The following is a 13411-nucleotide window of genomic DNA, read 5'->3' on the forward strand; positions in this document are numbered from 1 at the left end:
TTTCTGTAAATATTTTTTTCAAAGTACCAACTGTATTACAACACCATCCCTGGTGATGCTTGAGCCCACAATCTTTGACTCTGGAAGTGAGCTTTTTAGTCATTATTTAGGCAACAGGATCAACCTTGATGTAGATAGATTTTAAGAAAAATTCAAAATCCGTCACTCTTTTCTCATAACAAACTATTGCTTTAAATTATTCTGTAAGAATTAGCAGCCATATATCATTTATGGTTGATATTTTAAGGTGTATTACAGATAATAAACTTGAGAATTTTCTTTTAAATAATTTATCAAGACATTCCGTGAATTTATGCGATTTTAATTATCATCTGAAATTTTTATTAGGATTAGACCATTTGACTTTTTATTTTCTTTAAGAAGAATTTTTGAAAGTGTAAATATTTTAAAACTGTGGTATAAACTGGACATGTAAATGAAATGTCTGAAACTGATGCAGCGAAAGTTGAAGTTAAGTCACCTCGCACAGTCTTTCGTTGACCAAAAAATACTGCCTCTGAGCTCGCTTCTGATTGTTTACCGCATAACGTGCGATTGCATTGGTGTGAACTGGGCTTAAAGGCGACAAAACATATTTTCAGTGTGAAAGAAATAGGAATTCTAAAATCTGCTGTGCTGAATTTTACTCGTGTTTTGTTTGGATTTCACCAAGTCCTTATCGTTTTGCTGTTACACTGAAATTTCATTTTGAAAAACATTTGAAATTTGATATAAATCACTACTTTTGGACTGAGTTCGTAATACAGTAAGACCCCACTTAACGCGGGGGATACGTTCCATCAAAGTAGAGCGTAATGCGAAACAGCGCTAAACGAGGCTATCTTTACATGTAAATATTGGGGTTAGGGGAAGATGGCTAGAAAATTGATTAGGTATTAAATTTAAAAAGTATGTTTTTTTAATAAAAATAAAACCAAACATTTATTTCTTAAAGCCCAAATTAATACCACATTATTATTTCTTGCAAAAATAAAAACAAAATGTAAATAACAAAACGAATATTCTTAAAAAAAAACAAATAAAATTCTAAGTCAGTCATATTTAGTTAACCTTCCGCGTTTTCAGTGTTCTGCCTTTTTGTGACAAAATCATCTAATGTTGTTTGCCTTTTTCTTTTGCGTTGTTCTCTTAAAAGTTCTTCATAAATGGATAGAGCATCTCTAACACCACGCCTTACTTTTGAGCTCCTGTCAAAATTCGGATCATTTTCAATGAATTGATCCATTATTTCAGTTATGGTAGACAAACTCCTTCTTACAAACGCCATCGAAAGTTCTTTTTGCTCTTCTTCTGAATCACTGCTGTCAACATTTTTGTTTTCTTCTTGTTCAGTTAATTCCTTGAGCTCATCATTAGAAAGAGTAGCCGCTGCTTCTTGAATTATTTCTTCGACATCTTCCACATTTACCCCTTCAAAATATGTCTGTACAATACCACACCAAACAAGAAATACAAGTACACTCTTTCGGATGTGTATTTGAAACCTATCGCTGCATAATATTTTGGGGAAAACCTGTATGCTGCGAGCGATTTCGTGGAATCCCCGGGTTGAAATAAAAGAGTGCTAAATCGAAACAGCGTTAAGCGGGGTCTTACTGTATGTTGGTTCTGGATAAAGGATAAGGCCTGCAAATACAATCCTTTTGTGAAGAACTGAGGAGAAATTTAAAATTAGACCAATCCTAACAAGAGGGCTTACTGTCCTGGAAAAAAAAAAATCCTGCAAACATCCTTTTCATATTTTTTGACCCCAGGCTTTGCTGAAGGTTCTTTGTGGTGGCATGGGCCAGAGTTTTTTAAACTGTGGGTTGCGGGACCTGCAGTAGGGGGGTCGCCAAATATTGTAGCAATTTTAATAGTTCTTTAGCTTATTATAATAATTTTACAATTACCAAATATTTTTGCATAATGTATCTGAATATAGATAAAGATAAACAATACAGACAATGAAAATGTTCAGACGAATTTTTTTATAATAGGAACGTTCATTTTACTTTAAAAATTAAAGTTAATAATCTAAAACTCCAGTAGTATACAGTACCAAGTCTGAAATCCAGATGTCGATTATCCGGAATGATCTAAAATCTGGACCTCAGAACCACCAACAATGTTTTTTTCTTGTAGGCTTTACGCATACGCATTTGATCCCCCCCCCATGCAAAATGAAACATCTGGAGAGTCTCAATTCTTAATTTCACTTTGGCACTAAATAAAATACCTTATTATTCAAGAAGCAATCATTTTGGCATAAATTTGTATGATCAGTAATTTGGCTCCACTGCTGCGTATCTGCTTGCCACACATCTCAAACCGAAACATTTCACATATATACATCTTTGATCTGACGCCAACCTGGCGAATCATTATTTATTATACTTTCTTTTCATCACCACATGTTTATCAAAACATGGCAACTTGAGTAATGACTCATGTAGTGATGCCTAAACAACTTTTTATGTTAGTAATTGAATAATAAAGGAGTATGGTAATGTTTTATGTTGACATTATGCTTGGTGATGATTACAAATTTAAGTTAAACGTGCTAAAAAATGTTTACGGGGAAAATTTTACTAAACATTTCTTTCCATATGCTAAAAAAAGATTTTGTTGATGATACTCATAGACCCAAAGATTACATTTAGGGCTATTTGAATTAAGAATACCTGATTTGTTATTCACATAAACCCAGAACCAGCGCCAAGGCTAGTATGGTCGTACCGAGTCACAGAATTTAGGATCCACAGAGACTACATCAGGCGGTAAGATATCTAGAACCAGCCCTTAATAAGACTTATGTATATGTGGGAATTTATTTATTCCTAACTCTAAGCCTTAAGCATGTGCAATAAATAGATATAAGTATAATAAATAACTAATACAATTCAGGCTTAATTGTCTCAGTGCGCAATAGAAGAGAGATAAAATTTAATGGAACAACTTGTCGTTAGACGCCAAGCTCATGATGCATAGCCGAATAAGTATAGTGAAGTATAGCTGAATTTGATGATGATAGCAGCTAATTTTAGAGGTTTTCGGATATCGCAAAACAAAAGTGAAATTTTCAAATCAATGTATTTTGTAAAGAAATGAGGAGAAGCAGTAATAAATGAAGATGATATAAAAAAAGTTTTTCATTGTGATGACCATGCTTCTCAATCATCAATTAATTAATAAATGGTGAAATTTGTAGTATGGTTCTAAATCCAGAAAATACCACTACCGATAGTGAAGAAAGTGACAGAGAAGTTACTGAAAATGAGAAAATTTCTATTGACAAGTTAGTCGGAATTCTCAAAACGGCAGTTACAGGACTTCAACAATGTAACTAAACAAGAGATTATGCCTGTCTGCAAAATTAAAAAGAAAATATTATCACAAAAAAAAAAAAAAAAAACCCGAAGCAACTTAAACAACTTACATTGAAAAAAATGTTTAATAAGGTAAACATATAAATATCAAGCTTTTGTTTTTGTAAATTTTAATACCCTTTACATCATAAATACTTCATTATTTCATAAATCACGATTTCATATTTTTAATTTCATAATTTCTGCATGCCATCTTTACTAGATTTAAACTGATGATCTAATATCCGGAAAAATCCCAAATCTGGAATCGCCGAAGTCCCGACGAGTCCGGATTTGGGACTTTGTAGTTACAGTACAAGTACAGGATTTGGGACTTACAGTACAAGTGGAAAAACTGAGAGTTTTACTCACATGTGTGTCGAATTTGCACGATACTTATGGGGGTCTCACAAAAAATTCGTAAATATTATGGGAAGCCCTGCAATGGATGACCTTGGTTGAGTCAACTCAATGCAGTGAGTTTTAGCCCAATAAGATTAAAGTTGAGAATATCACTGGGATTTAAAATTATGATAGGAATCTGAAACTTTAACACAAAATAAATGTGAAGTGGAAAATTATCTGTTTTAAATTTGAATAGCTACAGTAGCATAACTAAGGTATTGACGATTACAATATTAATTAAAAGATTCATTGGTAAATCTGAAAACAGCATGTAGAAATGGGACTCTATGCTGCAGTTGAACTTGCAAAGGCACAACAGGACTTGATAATGCATGAATAAAGTCTTTTGTATGCTTCTGAATTGAATGCCCTAAACAACTTAAACAAATTCCTAAGGAAGTCTCTTTATCAGCTAGCACCATTTTTAGATGAAAAGTGCTATTATGCATGTGAGAGGTAGGCATGAACAAAGCAGATTTTCCATTGATGAAATTCATCCAATTATTTTATCCAAACAGTCGAAATTCACTAAGTTATTAATTTTAAGCAAACGCAACAAAATATACCATGGTGGAATGTTTGCGACTTTTGCTAAAATTAGAAATTAGATTTGTATATCAAACTGTAGACAGTTTGTGAAGGGGTTTTAAAAAAGATTTTTCTTACTGTAGTAGAAGAACTAAGTGTACTAAACAAATTACAGCTCAGTTAACCAAAAGATGGAATATTGGAAAACCCTCCATGTAATGTATTTGGAATTGATTTTACTTCTTTCGGGAAGAGCCACTCAACAAATGCCATATATTCTTGTTCACATTCATCGGAGTTACTAAAGCACTTCATGTCAAATTAATTTTCTAATATGTCATTGAAAAGTTTTTTTTTAAATTCTTAAAACACGTTTTGGAAGGAAAGAAGAATTGTAAGGTCTTTGTTTCTGATAATGATATGTTTTAAGACCACAGACATTTTGAAAGATATTTTCCAAATTTTTACTGATTCGGATCTCACTAATGTAAATAGTGAGTTAGATGAAAGCAAACCTCTTATTCCAGCCCATGTTTTGCTTCCTGGTCAAGAAAATGTTAGCTATCCTGTACATTTTGTTGAAATTTCTGGCAGTCAATCTTTTACAAAGGAAAATTTTACTCGAAGTATTGTATCAGACTAAACCTTTATATCAACTCTGGATGAAATGGAAAGATAATTATTTGATGCAATTGAGAAATGCATATTATTGTATAAATCCATGAAGGATATTAAAAGAGAAGATGTAGTTTTGCTTGAAGGGACCACTAAATGAAAATTCCTGATGCCACTTGGTATTGTTGAAGAGGTTTATACTGGTCATGACAGACAGTACACTTATGCCTTCTTTGAACTGACAAGGGACAATTTAAAAGACTGACCCCAATTAATTTCTTCACTTGAAATGAATTGATTGTCCTATATATAACCAATGTCATTAAGAACAATGTAATGTCATAATTGTAGTATTATTTGTATCTGTATTAGACTTATTTAGTAATTTGTTTTTTATTTGATCTCCTATTTATACTTTTTGTACTCTTAACGAGTATAGGTGGGGTGTGTTTAAAATTTATGTATTTGTGCCGATGTTCACTTGCACGCTGTGGAAGAGTACTAAAAGTATTCTTGCGTTCCCAAGGACATAGAAGAAAATTAATGAAATGGCTGTTCCGAAGATTTGAATTTGTTTTTGGACAAGGTTTCGCAATATGGAATAACAAAAGTCTGCAATACTGAAAGTACACTAATGTGTATAAAAGAACTTATCTTCCTAAAAAAGTATGACATATTTATGGTAATTTTATAAATACCAATGAAGGTAGTGCATGGCAGCTGCATCTCAAATATCAGATTTTCTGTTAATAATCTTGTAACCAATGAAAAGCTTGAAAATAAATAAAATTAATTATAATGACTGACCTATTATATTATACTGATATATGCATTTTTTTAAAGTTGAAGGGCTAAATAAAATTGATAACCACATGAAAGACACCACTAAAATGTTCTAAAAGCAATATGTAATAGTTTATGTAACATTACTGCTAACTCAATACGAGGTTTGTAGCCAAGTTCAGATCAATATTTTAATCGATATTTTATGTTTTCAGATCGAAGCCTAATTTAACAGTTAATTTCTTGCTGAAAATACTGAAAAATTCTGTTACTATTAATGTAGTATGAGCATATGAAAATAGTAAAAGAATTACTACTTTCATATGTTCTTTCACTTTTTTTATAATGTTATTCAATTGTTTTAAAATTTTGTTATTTCCTATCTATTATCTTTTTTACGTGTAAGCAATCACAAGAAAGTGCATTTTCAGTGATGACTGTTTTAACTGTTGACTGAGTGTAAATTACAGCAGTGCTAATACCAAGGCAGTTAGAATAGTCCCAAAAATGATGTCACAAAAATGAAGCCAAGAAAATGTCACCAATGTGATGTTACGACTTATCCTGGCCGCTGTGTAGTGTATGAGTAAGGCTGCAAAATATATTGTTAACTAAGCACTGATTGTAAGAGCAACTATCAAAGTGCACACAAAGGTTTCACTAGGCATATTTTATATAAAATACCACTAAAACTTGCTGCTCTTCTGTGTTTTATCATATGTACACTGCTCAAAAAAAAAAAAGGGGGGGGACAGTTCTATATCTCCCGTTCTACTGGGCCGATTGACAAAATTCAAATTGCGTTCTTTATGTTTCGAAAGCACGACTTAGGATATATATTATATTTATATATAGCACTATTCTAACATAGGTATTTTGACACAAAATTGGACTTTTTCTGAAATAACACACCAATATTTTTACATATTTCGATTCTACAACTCAAATTACGCCTAAATATGAAATTTTGTAAAATTTGGAGCGAAATTTATGGAGAAACTCACAAATTTATGTTGGCCCTTTTTTTTTCATTTTGCGTCAAGAATAGCGAACTTCTTAATATATGGCAACCTAGTTTCCTTTTCCGTGAGAGGAAAAAAAGTCACAATCATTCCTTTTTTCCAAATAATATTCTTTATATTATATTTTTAATTATAACTGTTATTATTTTAAGTAGTTTTTTCTTTTTCGAATTTCATTTTAATTGTCTAAGTTGCATGGCTTTTTTTCGAATGACTGTTTTAAAAATTTCTATTTACCTATTCGAACTGCATAAATAAAGATGCTGCTTTTATTTTTTTCAAATAATTTTCTTTATATATATTTTTGGTCATAGTTATTATTTTAGGTAATTTTTAAATTTTTATACTTTTATTTTAATTGTTTGTGTTGCATTGTCTCTTCAGATAATTGTTTTAAAACTTTCTATTTATTCCTTCGAACTGAGCATTTTAAATATATTTATTAATATAAATTTTCCAGAATTTGATTTCATTTATTTGAATTGCATTTCTTTCGGAAGAATACTTTGTAACCCAGACTATGATGCATTTGAAAACTGCATATATTAAAAGAGAAAATACAGTAAAGCACTGTTAATACGCCTTTCAATGTTCCGTTCAGAAAAGACATATATAAATAAGAGGGATGTATAACCGACATTTTAACTTAGGATGACTTGCGTACACTGCTTTAAACAGTTTTATCATTGTGCTCATTGCTTTACACAATTTTATCCTACATTTGGTTTGTTAAAATGTTATTCATATTTTAGTCAAATATTTTATTTTTGAAATCGCAAGTATCGGATCGAAGCAGGTCGTTTCGACGCCAACGTTTCGAAGACGGGGCAGTTCGACGCCATATATTTTTCGTATTTTTATTTATTTTTAGAATAAATATGAAGTAATATAAAGAAGTAATATGACTGATTTTTATTTAATGAATTAGCGATTGTTTGCATGCATATTTGAAATAAATATATGTGAAAGTGTTCTAGGTTTTTGTTTGTGTCCCAGATTAGTGAGAAGCCCCCTCGCCAACGTCAAGTCCCCAGGACATGAGGGAGAGTTTTTTTTATTTATTTATTTCACAAAACAGCATCAAAAAGGCAAAATACACAAATGGTAAATAAACATATGGTTACAAAGTAGTTATATTATATTGCAGACAGATATAATTACAGATAAATAAGATTACACGTAAATAAGATTAGAGATAAATAAGATTACATCACAGAACTGTTATTATACTAATCCATTGCAAAATTATGCACCACACCTTTCAGGTATTCCATTATTTCTCGATTTTCAAAATCTTCAACTATTACTTTAATTCTCATATCAGCTCGCAGATACCTATTCCGCTTGTGCGGCGGTTCATCTCCACGTACAAATTGTTCACAACATTGATCAATTGATTTTTGAACATGCCTGAGACCATCTATGAAATCCCATAATGTGGGGTGTGAAATACCAAATGATGATGACACCAAATTTATTTGAATGATGATGCAAACTTATTCTAAAAATAAATAAAAATACAAAAAGTATGCCATCAAACAAAACCAAAAAAAAGTATGGCGTCGAAACGACCTCGTGTCGAATTGACCACGCGTCGAACTGACCTGTACCGAATCAGATATCGTAAGATTAAAAGGTTTTAAATTAAAAAAAAAATACAAATACTAAATTTTATGCAAAAATTTATTTTTTCTTCTCTTTTATTACAGGCATTCTACTTTATTCTTGCTCCTTTTTTTGGCATTCTGCAAGTATATTAAAAAGCATCCAACTTTTTGAAATATCTTGGTATTTCTGACAATCATTTTAAATAAAGTTATCGCCTTCCATTTCATAAAGGCCTAACAAACGGCCAAGCGGTAAAGTCGCTGAACACTGGTAGTTCACTCCGGGGTTCGAATCCCGATAAATGGCCTGGTTGCATGGGCATTTTCGTGGATTTTCTCATGTGTACCGTGTATGCCAACTGGTTTCCCTTAGAAAGTTCTTCTTCACGAAGGCATCCTTTCAGGCAGATAGCCCTGCTTTGTCGTAACTTAATAATCCAATTCAATCCATTTCATCAGTATTTGGTCAGAGCCTTTATCAGTCTTTAGAGGCTAAACATTTTGAAGGTATGAGATGAAAGGAAAGACTGGTTTCATCAAGAGGTTTTGGTTTATTCAATTATGACAAAGCACACTAGGGCTATCTGCTTAAGGGTAGGAATGCCTTCGTGGAGGACTTTCTAAGACAAACTGGCTCGTATACACATTACACATGGGGAAAACCCCGAAAATGCCCATACAGCCAGCCCGTTCTCAGGATTCGAACCTCAGACCGAACTACCAGTGTTCAGCGACTTTACCGCTCGGCCGCTGTTTCATCAGGAGGGAAAAAAACATCTTTAGGTGACATCCACACACATCACTGGATAAACTCCTGAATCTTCAAATAATTCGTCTGAGAAAATCATGGGATTCTCCATTTATGATACGATATGATGTTTTATAACGTAATTTAAATTTATACAACCATATAGTCTAAAACCAGTCTCTTTTCACTTTAATCTGCAATGATATTGTTTTTGTCTTTTCTGTTAACACAAGCTCAATTGATGGCATTTGCTGGTGTACACATCCAATTTTTTTCTCTTTGAACACCTAAATTCTTTGAAGTATCCTGAAAGTATATTCAAATGCGTCCAACTTTTTGAAACATATTGGTATGTCTGACAGCCAAATTTCCCTGCAAATTTTTGCTTTATTTTCTACCTAATTTTCTTGTTTCCTTCTACAGTTATTTTCAGTGCTCACACAAGAAAATTAAGATTTTTAGATTGATAGACTTCCATAAATTTTGCATTCTTCTCGATTTTTTAAAATATCAATTACACGAATTGCGTTTCAGCTGAAGACAGCTTTTCATTTTCTAGTCATTTTAACTATAAATAAAGTTTAAAGCGAAGTCCAAAGGATAAATATTTTAATTAAAAGATTTGTGCTAAATGACAAAGAAATAAAACAGTCCAGCAGGTTTTATTCTGTACCACCGAGTAACCCGATTCTTATATCGGCTGAAACAATCTAAATCATATCAAAGATCATGTTTTTTTATACAATCTATAACGCGAGAGAAAAATTAGCTTCTTAAAACATTCTTTCTAAGAGGATTAATATAAAAGATTATATATATATTTTTAAAGCTGGGACTTGAAAAGTAAATTCCCATGACCTCCTTTACACGATTACCAAGTTTGATAACATTTGATCCACTACTTTTCCTTTTATGACCGTTTCAATGTGGAACTTTAATTATAACCACTCTGTATATCATTAAATTTTAATTTGAAGCTATGTGTTATATGTATATCATGTGCAAAATTTTCACTTTTATGGAAAAATAAACAATCGAAGCAAATATACTTAGGATAATGGACCAAAACTGAAAAAATTTCCCCTCCTTCCGAAAATAAAATATTGAAACTTCGACCTTGAATTTATTGGGTTTTAGAAATATTTAATTTGACTTATCTTCTAAGTCCTAGTTCCGACAAAAATTCCGAATTACTTAAGTAAAAGATTTAGTAAATATTCACTGTATGTTAATAAAGTAATCAGAGTGTAATGAAAATATATTATAGCATTTACGCTGATGCAACTTTTTTGTCTGACTTCACAACATGTAATAGAAGATAAGGCTTGTAGAGATCTGTTTTTGACATGCCTTTAAAAGTAGATGTCATACTCCTTTTGTCTCTTCAATGTCAAAAAACTTTCCTTTGAGAGGCAAATTTAGTTTTTGGAAAGAAAAAAAAAATCACAAGAATACAAATTTGAAGAACATACAGGACGATTGAGTACACATACTTATTTTCGGAACACAAGCGGTTCTCCGACTGGTTATTGAATAATGAGAAGATGCATTGTCATGCAATACAAAAGATTTGGAATACGTTTTCTGACTGAAAACGCAAGATTAAAAGTCATCTGCTTAATTCACAGCCATTTACAAGTCAACTACTCGGGCAATTGCAGAATCATTTTGATCATGAGCTTGTAAGACAAACCTAATATCACTGGATTTAAACACTTCTTTAATCTTCCGAGAATGTTCCTTCTTTAGCTTATATTCGAAGAATATTAAGTGAATACAATTATTGCAAAAGAAATTTAATATTCATTTGCACTACGGCTTGGTAGTTTACTAACGAGTTAACATAACTTAAATTCTGCTTTTTGTGTCTAAGAATACAACAATATTTTAAATATTTACAAATAAAATATTTAATTGGAGCCTCATCAGTTGCCTAGCATTTGAAGATTGTTAAATACTAATTGTTTGTTGCGAAGTCTAACCCAGGCTGCATGTTTGGTTTTCGTAGTTTTCTTTTTACAAAGGTTCTCTATGAAAGCATCTTAATCAAATAGCTCCCATGTTCTTTCTATGATTAAATAACCAACTAACCTAGTTTGAGTGCGATTTCCAAGTGAAGTTACTAGCAAAACCAGAATACTCATTAAAAATCATGCAGCTGCCAATCGGAAGTTACATGAAAGATGCGGCGCCAATAATTGAATTGCTGTTATGGTATGCTGTTTTTAAAGTTAGATGGGCATTCCTTAATTAAATATAATTTATTTGTAACTTCTGCTAGAGCTGATGGTAAGAATTGAAGTGTAAATAAATAATATAGTGTCCAATCTTGATTAATATAAAATTAAAAATATTTGCTTTCAGACAAAAAGTTTTTTGAAATATTTGCAATTACTTTATAAGAAGGATTTTTTAATAACCGTAATAATTACTTATTATATTACTGATGATTAGGATTCAGTTCTTGACAATTACATTCTAAATTAGAATTTTAAGGATATAATGAAAATACGCTATGCACAAAAATACATTTTAGGATAAAAAATGAATTGATTTTTTATGTTTTGAAACTTCTTAAATTCATTTAATAAACATCGTATCCTCGTTGTTAATTGAATCCAGAATGTTGGGTGTCATTTATATAATTATTCTTACTTGTCCACAGAACCTGCTGACTTATCCAGCCATTAAGTAGCTGCAGATCATTTCTACATAACCATTTAACTTCCTTTAATTCAGCCTCTAGAGGGTTGTATGTTTATATCATAATTTGACTTTTATAATAATGATTATTCTAAATCTTATGTTTCTATAAAAATATACTGTGCTTTAAAAATATGGATGATAGTATCAGCCGCTCTTTCAGCCACTTCAAAAGCAACAGTTTGTTTAGAAATAAATTATGCAGTTAATGTCATAAAATTCAAATAAACATCAAACGAAAATTCTCAGTTTTAGACATTTCGATTTAAACGAAGTAAAGTAGCAGACGATAAAACGCCGAAGGTCAAAATTGACTCTTATTTTTTAAAAAAAGGAAGAAAGAGAGAAATTTAAAAAAAAAAAAATAAAAATAGTTAAAAATTTGAATAATATCATCTTTAATTTAAAAAATAGCTTTTTATATAGTATTAATAAATATTTATTACGCATCACTAAGGAAAAAAATTTCATATAATTAATTTTAGGTTAAAAATAGCTGTGGCAATTCACTGTAACAAAAATCCATAAATCTAATTTGGCGTTATTATCACACAAAAAAAAGATGCCAAATTTCAAAACGCGAAAATATGTAAATTTGTGTATATCTTAGAAAATTTTGAATAAAAAAGTCTAATTTTTTGCAGATATGCTTAAAAGTACACCTACTTTAAGATGATGGTAAAAATTTTATAAGTTATAATTCAAATTTTTTTTCGAAAAATTATAAAAATTATTTAAAAATAGAAATTTAAAAAATAAAACACAAAAAATGGGTAACTTTTATTTGGAATGAACCTAAATTTCGAAATTTGAAAGGAAAAGTAATAAAAGTTTAATAAAAAAAGAGATATTAATAAATGTTTACCTAATTCAATTAACATTGAGGAGCTAATATTTAAAAAACTACTCATACGATTTTTACAAAACTTGGTATTCTGACATAATTTGAGTCATAGAATCGAAATATGGGAAAAAATTGATATGTTATTTCAGAAAAAGTCCGATTTTGTGTTAAAATACCTATGTTAGAATAGTGCTATATATAAATCTAATATATATCCTAAGTCAGGCTTTCGAGACATGAAAAACGCAGTTTGAATTTTGTCAATCGGCCCAATAGAACGGGAGATATAGCACTGCCCCCCTTTTTTTTTAAGCAGTGTGCATTTCTCTTAAAGTTACCATTTGCGCATTTTCATATACCTAGACTTTATTAAATTTGAAATAATTTTTTTCAGTCCTTCTAATTGTTCTATATAATAAATAGAAAATCATTGAATATTAAAATTAGAACGGGAGACTTAGAAACTTTCAATGATCAGCAACTAACTTTTTTTTTTTTTTTTCGAACGGCGGGCACTTTTTCAGCAACTAACATGCAGACAAACATATGTAGATTAGAATGTAAACAAAAGCAATCAGAAATCCCCCTTTGGCATCGGCCATAAGTCGTGATGTTTCATGGCTTAATTTTCATTATACAGAACATAAGGGAAAGGCTTACTCCATTAATTTTAACCTTGATTAATACTTATATTTTTAAGTAGTGGTAAGGTATTGTTTTCTTGGATTAAAACAGTTATTGATACACTGTATAAATGAGAAAGTTTTAAATCTGGCCTCTAGAAAAGG

The sequence above is a fragment of the Stegodyphus dumicola genome, chromosome 11, assembly GCF_044657685.1.
Source record: "Stegodyphus dumicola isolate Sdum_Otavi_A_Nest chromosome 11, ASM4465768v1".
NCBI classification, from domain to species: Eukaryota; Metazoa; Arthropoda; class Arachnida; order Araneae; family Eresidae; genus Stegodyphus; species Stegodyphus dumicola.